At 45.0% G+C, this 14,280-nt stretch overlaps 1 protein-coding gene across 1 annotated transcript in view; it reads left to right on the top strand.

Moving 5' to 3' along the window:
• The window catches only part of MTUS2 (microtubule associated scaffold protein 2), a 565,789-nt gene that overhangs the window by 38,740 nt on the left and 512,769 nt on the right, over positions 1-14,280 (top strand).

Consider the following 14,280-nt stretch of genomic DNA (forward strand, 5'->3'; position numbering starts at 1 on the left):
ATTGCCCAGAGGGTATGCTTAACATTAAAATGCGAAGCAGTGGTAGGGAGAAGAGACTTGTAAAAATGAAGTTTAATTTTGCTACAGAGAACTTTCATTCTTTGTGCGGCATTTCTTGAGGATATCTGAACCACCCCTGAGGTCGGTCTTTAGCCAGTTGATTCATTTTACAGCAAAATCTCAGACAGATACATTAAAATTAAACCTCCTGCTGGGTGTTAAAATTTCATTATCAAACCTGTCCTTATTACAAGTACTTGTTTTCTATTCATACGAGACCACTGGGTAGAGAAAACTTACCTTGATTTTTGTAATCAGAATATTCAGTTGCCTGTTTAATGTGGTTTCATTTAGTTTTGGATGTAAATTTCCCCTTTTTGTGTGCAGCCGGGTTTATCAGTTGCCAAAGAGGAGAGGAATATCGCTGTTAAATGCAATGATCATTTATTTGCAAGTTAAAACACATTCTGAAAAGGATGAGAGCTTATTCTTGCCTGAAGCTTGTTTGTTCTGTGAGAGCTGCGAGGTGCCTCTGAGGGTTGTTTCTGTGCTGTGTTTGTTCCTGTGTCTTAGCAGTACGGTCTATTCCTATTCCAGCAAACTCCTTTACTCATGTTGGTACTGGGAGTAGAGGAAAGTGAGGAAATGAATCTGGAGTGGACCTGTGAGAAATAAGAAACCTGCAACACTTGTGTGTAATTTACATGCAGGGCTGGTGATTCTGAAATCTTCCGAATTGTATTTTTAAATACCATCGTGCGAGCGCATGCATTTGGATACTGACATTGATGGAAGTCATCTTAGATGACCCAAATGTACCTGAAGCCCTGGGGTTGGTTCTGGTCTACAAGTAAGGAAATGAGACTACTTGTTTCAAAAACATTATCACCCTTCACCCACCCACCCACCCACCCCCAACACACACACGTGTGTGCGCGCGCGCGTGTGTGTGTGTACGTGTGTGCATTAAATAATTTGGAAAATATATTTTGAGTGACCATTATGCATCAGGTACTCTGCGTCTGTCATGGTTGCAGAGATAAACGTGATGTATATAGTACAGTGCTTGCCTTGCAGGCGCTTTGAGTCTGCGAGGAGATACAGTGAGTAGCAGCTGTGGTACAGGTGAAAAGGGCTCTGAGCAGGGGCATGACGTGCCTTTAGTTCTGGGGGCCCTTCTTAGAACTGCGCATTCTAGAAAGGGAATCTGGTAGAGAAGTGAATGTTTATTTGCAAGAGGCTTGTGCAGGCGAGGAGCCCATGGGAAGTGTGCAGGGCGAGGGAGCTCCTGGGAAGAGCCTGCGATCCACCGTTGGGCCTTGGGCCCATTTCCCCAACGGGCCAGACTGCCGGTGACATCGTACTCTGCCCCTCCAAGCGTCTTCTCCACACAGCAGCCGGGGGGAGCCTTTGGAAGCTCATTCGGACAGCATTGCTGCTCTGCTCACAATTCTCCACCGGCTCCCATCACCCCAGTGCTTCGCCCCCTAGCTCCTCACGTGCCGACCGCTGGCCTCCTTGCTGTTCCTCAGGCGTATCTGCCGTCTTCCCGTCCCCGTTTGCCTGTGTCCCCTCTGCTTGCAGGACGCCCCCTGTGTGTGGTGTGCAGCTTGCTCCAGGGGGCCCTCGGAAGGGCGCTGTCTGCCCACGCATCCGTAGCACCCCTGCACGCTCTGCCCTCTTTATTCTGACTTCTGTCCTTCTGAACATCATCACTCCGTTACATGGTCATTTGTTCGTCCGTCTCGACTGCCGTGTAAACTCGGGGAGGAAGCCTTGTTCTCTGCTGTGTTCCCGCACCTAGAGTGGCGTCTGGCACATGGGAGACGCTCGGTGAGTACCCGCTAGATGAAAAAGTGAATGAAGGCAGTGGAGAAACATAGTTCGGGGATGGTAACTGGGAGCGTTGTCCTCGCTGGCTCGCGAAAAGAGAAATCAAAATGGTCTTCTGTAAAATATATTAGTTTTGAGCAACATACATTCAGAGGATTTCTAAACTGTTGGAAAACATTTCCCTGCCAGATATCTATGGACAGGCAGTGGCAGATTATCTGAAATAGGTCTGATTTTGTGTTGTAATTAACACCTATACTAAATGTTCTGTCGTTTCAAATATAGTACTTCATTTGGATTCAGTTGGAAGTTTGCACAGTGGGAGAGAGAGGGAGAAGTTCAGTGTGTGTTTGTGTGCAGTGTAGTTTTAAAGGGTTAAACAAATCCCATATAAATTATTTTCTTCTACTGATTTTGCATTTGAACATGCATTTGGTCATGAAGGCAGCAGCACGTTGACTGTGAAAACGATCTCTTGTTTTTTATGTTCCTGGGGCGCCTGGCTGGCTCAGCTGGTTCAGCATCTGACTCTTAATTTCGGCTCAGGTCATAATCTCACGGTTCTTGAGTCTGAGCCCTGGTTCCAGCCCCACGTTGAGCCTCGCCTTGGGCTCCACGCTGGCAGCGTGGAGCCTGCTCGGATTCTCTCTCCCTCTCTCTCTCTGCCCCACCCCTACTCAGACATGTGCTCTCTCTCTTTCTCTAAACAAATAAACGTTAAAAAAAAGTTAAAAAATCCCATATAAAATATTTTCTTTTACTAATTATGCATTTGTTAAACTGTTTGAACATGCATTTGATCATGAAGGCAGCAGCACTTTGACTGTGAAAACGATCTCTTGTTTTTTATGTTCCTGCAGGATATGTGGAGCCTCTTTTCTCGTGGGCTGTGTCCAGAGTGGGTGCCCTGGGGAGGCCCATAAAATTCCTTTGAGGGTAGAGGATGGGACAGAAACGAAGCTTTTGTAATTTTGCTTAAAGGGTAGCCACACACAACTTCACTTGGTCTACTGTAGTGTTCTGGACTGAGATACTCAGGGGCAGCAGTGGGAGGTCACGTCTGGGCGTGGGGGAAGAGAGACCCCCCCCACACCCTTGTCCCTTTTGCGGTCTGTGTGCAGCGTTAAGTAGATTTGCAGATTACATTATCTAGTTTTATTTATTTCTTTTTTATTTCGTTTTACTTTTTTTTTTAGTTTAAGTTTTATTTAGCTTTATGGTTTTAAGAACTGCTTTCAGTTTACAGTAAAATTGAGAGACAGGTACAGATGTTTCCTAAATGTTCTCTTTCCTCACACACACATAGCGTCTCCTATTATCAGCATCCCCTACCAGAAGGGTACATTGTTACCAAGGATGAACCTACCCTGATACGTCATAATCACCCAAAGTCCATTGTTAACCTTAAGGTTCACTCTTGGTGTAGATTCTATGGGTTTGGACAAATGTGTAATGATGTATATCCATCACTGTAATCTTAGAGTATTTTCACTGCCTGAAAAGTCCTCTGTGCTTTGCCTATTTATCTCTCTTCCCACTTCTATGTGTGGCCACCACTGATCCTTTTACTGTACCAATAGTTTTGCTTTTTCCAGAACGGCATATGGTTGGAATTATGCGGTATGTAGCCTTTTCAGATTGGCTTCTTTCACTTGGTGCATATGAGGGCCCTCCACCTCTTTTTCGTGGCTTGGTAGTCCATTCGTTTTAAAGCTGAATAGTAATGTATTGTGTGGATGTCCCACAGTTTATTTATCCATTCGCCTACTGAAGGGCATCTTGGTTGCTTCCAGCTTTTGGCAGTTATGAATAAAGCTGCTATAAATATCTGTGAGCAAGTTTTTGGGTGAATATAAGTTTTCAGTTCCTTTTGGTAAATACTGAGGACCATGACTGATGGATCATATGGTTAAAGTATGTTTAGTTGTATAAAAACCATTGAACTGTCTTCCAAAGTGGCTGTATTATTTTGCATTCTTACCAGCAATGAATGAGACAATTTCTATTTCCGTTGCTCCACATCCCTGATAGTATTTAGTATCGACAGTGTTCTGGATTTGGGCCATTCCAGTAGTGTTGAGTGGTATCTCATTGTTATTTTAATTTGCATTTCCCTGATTACATATTTTCTTTCTTTTTTTTTTTTTTTAATTTTTTTAACGTTTATTTATTTTTGAGACAGAGAGAGACAGAGCATGAACGGGGGAGGGGCAGAGGGAGGGAGACACAGAATCTGAAACAGGCTCCAGGCTCTGAGCCATCAGCACAGAGCCCGATGCGGGGCTGGAACTCATGGACCGTGAGATCATGACCTGAGCCGAAGTCGGACGCTCAACCAACTGAGCCACCCAGGTGCCCCATGATTACATATTTTCATGAGAGCGTCTTTATGTGTGTGTGTGTGTGTGTGTGTGTGTGTATGTATATCCATATATATATTTTTTCTGTCATTCTTTTTTTAAATATATGAAATGTATTGTCAAATTGGTTTCCATACAACACCCAGTGCTCATCCCTAAAGATGCTCTCTTCAATACCCAACCCCCCCCCCCCACCCCAATCAACCCTCAGTTTGTTCTCAGTTTTTAAGAGTCTCATGCTTTGGCTCTCTCCCACTCTAACCTCTTTTTTTTTCCCTTCCCCTCCCCCATGGGTTTCTGTTAAGTTTCTCAGGATCCACATAAGAGTGAAAACATATGGTATCTATCTTTCTCTGTATGGCTTATTTCACTTAGCATCACACTCTCCAGTTCCATCCACGTTGCTACAAAGGGCCATATTTCATTCTTTCTCATTGCCACGTAGTACTCCATTGTGTATATAAACCACAATTTCTTTACCCATTCATCAGTTGATGGACATTTAGGCTCTTTCTACAATTTGGCTATTGTTGACAGTGCTGCTATAAACATTGGGGTACAAGTGCCCCTGTGCATCAGTACTCCTGTATCCCTTGGGTAAATTCCTAGCAGTGCTATTGCTGGGTCATAGGGTAGGTCTATTTTTAATTTTTTGTGGAACCTCCACACTGTTTTCCAGAGCGGCTGCACCAGTTTGCATTCCCACCAACAGTGCGAGAGGGTTCCCGTTTCTCCACATCCTCTCCAGCATCTATAGTCTCCTGATTTGTTCATTTTGGCCACTCTGACTGGCGTGAGGTGATATCTGAGTGTGGTTTTGATTTGTATTTCCCTGATGAGGAGTGACGTTGAGCATCTTTTCATGTGCCTTTGGCCATCTGGATGTCTTCTTTAGAGAAGTGTCTATTCATGTTTTCTGCCCATTTCTTCATTGGATTATTTGTTTTTCAGGTGTGGAGCTTGGTGAGTTCTTTATAGATTTTGAATACTAGCCCTTTGTCCGATATGTCATTTGCAAATATCTTTTCCCACTCCATCAGTTGCCTTTTAGTTTTGTTGATTGTTTCCTTTGCTGTGCAGAAGGTTTTTACCTTCATGAGGCCCCAATAGTTCATTTTTGCTTTTAATTCCCTTGCCTTTGGGGATGTGTCAAGTAAGAAATTGCTACGGCTGAGGTCAGAGAGGTCTTTTCCTGCTTTCTCCTCTAGGGTTTTGATGGTTACCTGTCTCACATTCAGGTCCTTTATCCATTTTGAGTTTATTTTTGTGAATGGTGTGAGAAAGTGGTCTAGTTTCATTCTTCTGCATGTTGCTGTCCAGTTCTCCCAGCACCACTTGTTAAAGAGACTGTCTTTTTTCCATTGGATGTTCTTTCCTGCTTTGTCAAAGATGAGTTGGCCATACGTTTGTGGGTCTAGTTCTGGGGTTTCTATTATGTTCCATTGGCCTATGTGTCTGTTTTTGTGCCAATACCATGCTGTCTTGATGATTACAGCTTTGTAGTAGAGGCTAAAGTCTGGGATTGTGATGCCTCCTGCTTTGGTCTTCTTCTTCAAAATTACTTTGGCTATTTGGGGCCTTTTGTGGTTCCATATGAATTTTAGGATTGCTTGTTCTAGCTTCGAGAAGAATGCTGGTACAATTTTGATTGGGATTGCATTGAATGTGTAGATAGCTTTGGGTAGTATTGACATTTTAATGATATTTATTCTTCCAACCCATGAGCACGGAATGTTTTTCCATTTCTTTGTGTCTTCTTCAGTTTCCTTCATAAGCTTTCTATAGTTTTCAGCATACAGATCTTGTACATCTTTGGTTAGATTTATTGCTAGGTATTTTATGCTTCTTGGTGCAATTGTGAATGGGATCAGTTTCTTTATTTGTCTTTCTGTTGCTTCATTATTAGTGTATAAGAATGCAACTGATTTCTGTACATTGATTTTGTATCCTGCGACTTTGCTGAATTCATGTATCAGTTCTAGCAGACTTTTGGTGGAGTCTATCGGATTTTCCATGTATAATATCATGTCATCTGCAAAAAGTGAAAGCTTGACTTCATCTTTGCCAGTTTTGATGCCTTTGATTTCCTTTTGTTGTCTGATTGCTGATGCTAGAACTTCCAACACTATGTTAAACAACAGCGGTGAGAGTGGACATCCCTGTCGTGTTCCTGATCTCAGGGAAAAAGCTCTCAGTTTTTCCCCACTGAGGATGATATTAGCTGTGGGCTTTTCATAAATGGCTTTTATGATGTTTAAGTATGTTCCTTGTATCCCGACTTTCTCAAGGGTTTTTCTTAAGAAAGGATGCTGAATTTTGTCAAATGCTTTTTCTGCATCGATTGACAGGATCATATGGTTCTTATCTTTTCTTTTATTAATGTGATGTATCACGTTGGTTGATTTGTGAATGTTGAACCAGCCCTGCAGCCCAGGAATGAATCCCACTTGATCATGGTGAATAATTCTTTTTATAAGCTGTTGAATTTGATTTGCTTGTATCTTATTGAGAATTTTTGCATCCATATTCATCAGGGATATTGGCTGGTAGTTCTCTTTTTTTACTGGGTCTCTGTCTGGTTTAGGAATCAAAGTAATACTGGCTTCATAGAATGAGTCTGGAAGTTTTCCTTCCCTTTCTATTTTTTGGAATAGCTTGAGAAGGATAGGTATTATCTCTGCTTTAAATGTCTGGTAGAATTCCCCAGGGAAGCCATCTGGTCCTGAACTCTTATTTGTTGGGAGATTTTTGATAACTGATTCAATTTTTTCACTGGTTATGGATCTGTTCAAGCTTTCTATTTCCTCCTGTTTGAGTTTTGGAAGTGTGTGGGTGTTTAGGAATTTGTCCATTTCTTCCAGGTTGTCCAGTTTGTTGGCATATAATTTTTCATAGTATTCCCTGATAATTGCTTGTATTTCGGAGCGATTGGTTGTAATAATTCGATTTTCATTCATGATTTTATCCATTTGGGTCATCTCCCTTTTCTTTTTGAGAAGCCTGGCTAAAGGTTTATCAATTTCGTTTATTTTTTCAGAAAACCAACTCTTGGTTTCATTGATCTGCTCTATAGTTTTTTTAGATTCTATATTGTTTATTTCTGCTCCAATCTTTATTATTTCTCTTCTTCTGCTGGGTTTGGGGTGTCTTTGCTGCTCGGCTTGTATTTCCTTTAGGTGTGCTGTTAGATTTTGTATTTGGGATTTTTCTTGTTTCTTGAGATAGGCCTGGATTGCAATGTATTTTCCTCTCAGGACTGCCTTCGCTGCATCCCAAAGCATTTGGATTGTTGTATTTTCATCTTCGTTTGTTTCCATATGTTTTTTAATTTCTTCTCTAATTGCCTGGTTGGCCCATTCATTCTTTAGTAGGGTGTTCTTTAACCTCCGTGGTTTTGGAGGTTTTCCAGACTTTTCCTGTGGTTGATTTCAAGCTTCATAGCATTGTGGTTGGAAAGTATGCATGGTATGATCTCAATTCCTGTATACTTATGAAGGGCTGTTTTGTGACCCAGTATGTGATCTATCTTGGAGAATGTTCCATGTGCACTCGAGAAGAAAGTATATTCTGTTGCTTTGGGATGCAGAGTTCTAAATATATCTGTCAAGTCCATCTGATCCAATGTATCATTCAGGGGTCTCGTTTGTTTATTGACCATGTGTCTAGGTGATCTATCCATTGTTGTAAGTGGGGTATTAAAGTCCCCTGAAATTACCACATTCTTATAAATACGGTTGCTTATGTTTGTGAGTAATTGTTTTATATATTTGGGGGGGGTCCCGTATTCGGCACATAGACATTTATAATTGTTACTTCTTCTTGATGGATAGACCCTGTAATTATTATATAATGCCCTTCTTCATCTCTTGTTACAGCCTTTAATTTAAAGCCTAGTTTGTCTGATATAAGTATGGCTACTCCAGCTTTCTTTTGACTTCCAGTGGCATGATAAATAGTTCTCCAACCCCTCACTTTCAATCTGAAAGTGTCTTCAGGTCTAAAATGAGTCTCTTGTAGACAGCAAATAGATGGGTCTTGTTTTTTTATCCATTCTGATACCCTGTGTCTTTTGGTTGGCACATTTAGTCCATTTACATTCAGTATTATTATAGAAAGATGGGTTTAGAGTCATTGTGAGGTCTGTAGGTTTCATGCTTGTAGCGATGTCTCTGGTACTTTGTCTCATAGGAACCCCTTAGGATCTCTTGTAGGGCTGGTTTAGTGGTGATGAATTCCTTCAGTTTTTGTTTGTTTGGGAAGACCTTTATCTCTCCTTCTATTCTAAATGACAGATTTGCTGGATAAAGGATTCTCGGCTGCATATTTTTTCTGTTCATCACATTGAAGATTTCCTGCCATTCCTTTCTGGCCTGCCAAGTTTCAGAAGAGAGATCGGTCACTAGTCTTATTGGTCTCCCTTTATATGTTAGAGCACGTTTATCCTTAGCTGCTTTCAGAATTTTCTCTTTATCCTTGTATTTTTCCAGTTTCACCATGATATGTCGTGCAGAAGATCGATTCAAGTTACGTCTGAAGGGAGTTCTCTGTGCCTCTTGGATTTCAATGCCTTTTTCCTTCCCCAGATCAGGGAAGTTCTCAGTTATGATTTCTTCAAGTACCTTCAGCACCTTTCCCTCTCTCTTCCTCCTCTGGAATACCAATTATGCGTATATTATTTCTCTTTAGTGCATCACTTAGTTCTCTAATTTTCCCCTCATACTCCTGGATTTTTTTCTCTTTTTCTCAGCTTCCTCTTTTTCCATAATTTTATCTTCTAGTTCACCTATTCTCTCTTCTGCCTCTTCAATCCGAGCTGTGGTCGTCTCCATTTTATTTTGCAGCTCATTAATAGCATTTTTTAGCCCCTCCTGGCTGTTCCTGAGTCCCTTGATCTCTGTAGCAAGAGATTCTCCGCTGTCCTCTATACTGTTTTCAATCCCAGCGATTAATTTTATGACTATTATTCTAAATTCACTTTCTGTTATATTATTTAAATCCTTTTTGATCAGTTCATTAGCTGTTGTTATTTCCTGGAGATTCTTCTGAGGGGAATTCTTCCGTTTGGTCATTTTGGATAGTCCCTGGCGTGGTGAGGACCTGCAGGGCACTTCCCCCGTGCTGTGGTGTATAACTGGAGTTGGTGGGCGGGGCCGCAGTCCGACCTGATGTCTGCCCCCAGCCCACCGCTGGGGCCACAGTCAGACTGGTGTGTGCCTTCTCTTCCCCTCTCCTAGGGGCGGGATTCACTGTGGGGTGGCGTGTCCCGTCTGGGCTACTTGCACACTGCCAGGCTCGTGTTGCTGGGGATCTGGCGTATTAGCTGGGGTGGGTAGGCAAGGTGCACGGGGGCAGGAGGGGCAGGCTTAGCTCGCTTCTCCTTAGGTGATCCACTTCAGGAGGGGCCCTGTGGCAGCGGGAGGGAGTCAGACCCGCTGCCGGAGGGGTGGCTCCGGAGAAGCACAGCGTTGGGTGTTTGTGCAGAGCAAGCAAGTTCCCTGGCGGGAACTGGTTCCCTTTGGGATTTTGGCTGGGGGATGGGCGAGGGAGATGGCGCTGGCGAGCGCCTTTGTTCCCCGCCAAGCTGAGCTCTGTCGTCCGGGGCTCAACAACTCTCCCTCCCGTTGTCCTCCAGCCCTCCCGTTCTCCGAGCAGAGCTGTTAGCTTATAACCTTCCAGATGTCAAGTCCCGCTTGCTGTCGGAACACACTCCGTCCGGCCCCTCCGCTTTTGCAAGCCAGACTCGGGGGGCTCTGCCTTGCCGGGTGGGCTGGCTGCCCCTCCACCGCCCCGGCTCCCTCCCGCCAGTCCGTGGAGCGCGCAACGCCTCTCCGCCCTTCCTACCCTCTTCCGTGGGCCTCTGGTCTACGCTTGGCTCCAGAGAGTCCGTTCTGCTAGTCTTCCGGCGGTTTTCTGGGTTATTTAGGCAGATGTGGGTGGAATCTAAGCGATCAGGACGAGGTGAGCCCAGCGTCCTCCTACGCCACCATCTTCAAGTTTTTTACGTTATCTAGTTTTAACTAAATTAACCTTCACAAAATAGATAAGTGGGTTAAAAAACCGAAATCAACCATTATACTAAGAAATAAAAGTGTGAATGAACATTAAGAAAACAGTAGAATTGATACTGTTTCTACTACTCCGTGTATGCGAATTTTCTTAGCTGAGTAAAAAAGTAGTGATGACCTAATCCTGTTGGACAAGAGATTGGCCCAGAAATTCGAGATCACCAAGAAAATTATTCAAATGAGGATTTATAGCTGTTATTGCGACAGTGTAGTTTGGCCTAACTGGATAGTGTGTCTAGTCACATTAGTTGCTGGTCGGAATACGTGTATACAGTTTATATACAGTGTATACAGTTATATACAGTGTAACTGTATATAATAGCATATGTATGTGTATATACAGTTTGTAAGTAAACAAGTATATACCTGTTGGGGGATGCCTGATCAAAGTGTCTTTCTCTTAGGGGGTGTCCACCCAAGAACGTTTCCTGCCCACAGTTTAAGGGGCTTGCCATTCAAAGTGTGGTCCCTAAACATGGGAACGTTTTTGAAACGCAGCATCTCAGACCTCCACATCAGACTTTCGGAATCAGAATGTGCTTTTTAACAAGAGTCTCAGGTGATTTGTATGTATGTTATCGTTTGGGAAATGCTGGTCAAGGGCATATTTTATAACATACTGCTTCTGTGCTTTTGAAATCAGGGAGTGATTGCCCTACACAAGAAATTGTAGAGTTAGGAAATTCTGAGTTTTTTTTGAAAAAGATGTAATTGACATAGAGCATTATATTGGTTTCAGGTGCACAACATAATGATTCCATATTTGTGTATTGTGTGAAACGATCACCACAGCAAGTCTATTTAACATCCATCGTCACACAGAGTTATTTTTTTCCTTTGTGATCGGAACTTTTAAGATCTGCTCTCCTAGAAATTTTCAAATATGCAATACAGCATTGTTAACTGCAGTCACCACCCTGTACGTTCCATTCCCAAGACTGACTTACCTGGAAGTTTGTACCTTTTGACCATATTTACCCATTTTGCCTACCCCCTTGCCCCTGCTTCTGGCAACCACCAATATATTCTCTGTATTTGTGAGATTAAAAAAAATATGCCCCATGGAAGTGGGATCATATGATAATTTGTCTTTCCCTGCCTTACATCACTTCGCATAATGCCCTCAAGATTCACCCATGTTGTCGCAGATCGCAAGATTTCCTTCTTTTTAATGCTGAATGATATTTCAGGATACGTATAGACCACATCTTCTTTATCCACTCCTCTATCGGTGGACACTTAGGATGCTTCCATGCTTTGGCTGTTGTAAATAATGCTGCAGTGAGCATGGAGGTACATTAATCTTGTTGGGGTTAGTATTTTTGTTTCCTTCGTTTAAACACCCGGAAGTGGAATTACCGGGTCATATGGTAGGTCTAGTTTTAATTTCTCTCTTTTTAAAATGAAGTACAGTTGACTCCATTTTTAATTTTTTGAGGAACTTCCGTCCTGTTTTCCATAGTGGCTGCACCAATTCACATCCCCGCCAGGGGTGCCCGAGGGTCCCCTTTCCTCCACGTCCTCAAAAACACTTGTTATGTTTTGTCTTTTTAGTGACAGCCATTCTAACGGAAGTGAGGGGCTGCCTCTTTGTGGTTTTGATGTCCATTTCCGTGACGATGAGTGATGCTAAACACCACACGTCTGGTTGTAAACTTTGTTCTATCACTTCAGACTTGACTTTAGGCAGCTTACTGAGCCCCTGAGCCCCTGTTCTAAGTCTGGAAAGTAGATGTGGCCTCGTAGGTGTTTGTAAGGATCGCGTGTCTATGAGGCATAGTGAGGATGAACCTAGTTATCCTTGGTTCAGTCCCTCCTCCTCTGCTCCTTGGTCTGGGAACCCTTTGAAGGAGGGAAAGCCTATCTTCATATTTCCCAGCACAGAGGTCTTTAGGAACTTTTTACTCACGTACCTCCTAAAGGAATTTGGGAAAACCACATACACCCTCACATTTTTAAAAGTGAACATACAAAAGTTTTATCGTAAGTTTAAAAAGTTGCAAAGTAATTCCTAGGTTCTTGTAAATATTGATATTTTACAGGTGGTTCCATCACTCTTTTCAGTCTAGCTACTAGAATAAAATTACCAAGTGATTTGGTAGATTCCCAATGGGGGCTGGTGAATGGGAAGAGCCTGGGTTTATTTCATCTCTCTCTCTCTCTCTCTCTCTCTCTCTCTCTCTCTCTCTCTTTCCCTCCATCTCTCTTCCTCTCTCCTCCTGCCTCTCTCCCTCACAGACTTGGGTGGCATCCCTTGGTGGTTCCAGTCCCCACTGAACGGGCTCACAGCTCCGGCTCCCTCCTGGGGTTGCTGGCCCAGGGCTGTGGTCTGGCCAAGGCTTCTTCTGTTTCTTCAGTGCAGGCTGGTGGGCACCTTCCAACAGTGGCTTCTCTGTCCTCCTCCACAGTTTCTCTTAGTAGCTCAGCTCGTCTTGTATTTGTGCGGCCAGTCCCCTGAATTGATTCCCTCTGCAGCAAATACTTCCAGTGGATTCTGTTTTCCTGGTGAGATTCTGACCGATATTCTAGTCTTTACTGATATGCCGGTATTTAGAAGTGTCCCGCTGTCACTGGAAGATTTTAGAGCCCCAGTCAGTGCACTATAGAGAATTTCAGGATGTGTGAGGGATGTGCTTTTCTTTAAAAAATGGAACAAGGATGGGGCACTTGGGGGACTCAGTCGGTTAAGCATCTAGCTCTTGATTTTGGCTCAGGTCATGATCTCACAGTTTCACGAGTTCGAGCCCTGCATCGGGCTCTGTGCTGACAGTGTGGAGCCTGCTTGGGATTCTCTGTCTCTGCCCCTGCCTGCTCATGCTCCCTCTGTCTGTCTCAAAATAAATAAATAAAAAATAATGATAATAAAAAAGCAGAACAAAGGACACTTGTGAGGAGGAAAGTTGTTCCCAGGCAGAACAACCTGGGGGGGGGGGGAGTACAGATACAAGATAAGGATGTATAAACCGATTCCCCTCGATGAGAACCCCTGGAAAGTCGTCGCGTGCCCCTGTCTGGAGACTGCTGCCTTGCAAAGTCAGGCACGTCGCATGCAGCGGGCACACGAAACGCCGGTCGAGTAAATGGGTGACTGAGTATGTACCACCATCCCAGATGGCCAGAAACCCCCACTGAGCGGAATGTGTATGGAATCTGCTGCGCCCTGGGGCAGCAGCACAGAGCCGGACTGGACGTCTCCCAGGGCCGGCAGTTGGCAGGGCAGGTGAAGCCACAGGCAGGACTGGCGGCGTGGAGGAAGCGGGAGCAGTAACAGCCAGCAGCTGCAGGCGGCTGCACCCCCAGCTCCTCTGTGCCCCCCCACCCTGCTGTGCCCCCGTACTCCACTGTGTCCCCCACTCCTCTGTGCCCCCCACCCTGCTGTGCCCCCGTACTCCACTGTGTCTCCCACCCTGCTGTGCCCCCATACCCCACTGTGTCCCCCACTCCTCTGTGCCCCCCCACCCTGCTGTGCCCCCGTACCCACTGTGTCCCCCACTCCTCTGCGCTCCCCCACCCTGCTGCACCCCCGTACCCCACTGTGTCCCCCACCCTGCTGCGCCCCCGTACCCCACTGTGTCCCCCACTCCTCTGTGCCCCCCCACCCTGCTGTGCCCCCATATCCCACTGTGCCCCCCACTCCTCTGCGCCCCCCCACCCTGCTGCGCCCCTGTACCCCACTGTACCCCCCACTTCTCTGCACCCCCCCACCCTGCTGTGCCCCCATACCCCACTGTGTCCCCCACCCTGCTGCTGCGCCCCGTACCCCACTGTGTCCCCCACTCCTCTGCGCTCCCCCACCCTGCTGTGCCCCCATATCCCACTGTGCCCCCCACTCCTCTGCGCCCCCCCACCCTGCTGCGCCCCTGTACCCCACTGTGCCCCCCACTTCTCTGCACACCCCCACCCTGCTGTGCCCCCATACCCCACTGTGTCCCCCACCCTGCTGCGCCCCGTACCCCACTGTGTCCCCCACTCCTCTGCGCTCCCCACCCTGCTGCGCCACCGTACCCCACTGTGTCCCCAAC

This window comes from Panthera leo, chromosome A1, assembly GCF_018350215.1.
Source record: "Panthera leo isolate Ple1 chromosome A1, P.leo_Ple1_pat1.1, whole genome shotgun sequence".
Classification (NCBI taxonomy): domain Eukaryota; kingdom Metazoa; phylum Chordata; class Mammalia; order Carnivora; family Felidae; genus Panthera; species Panthera leo.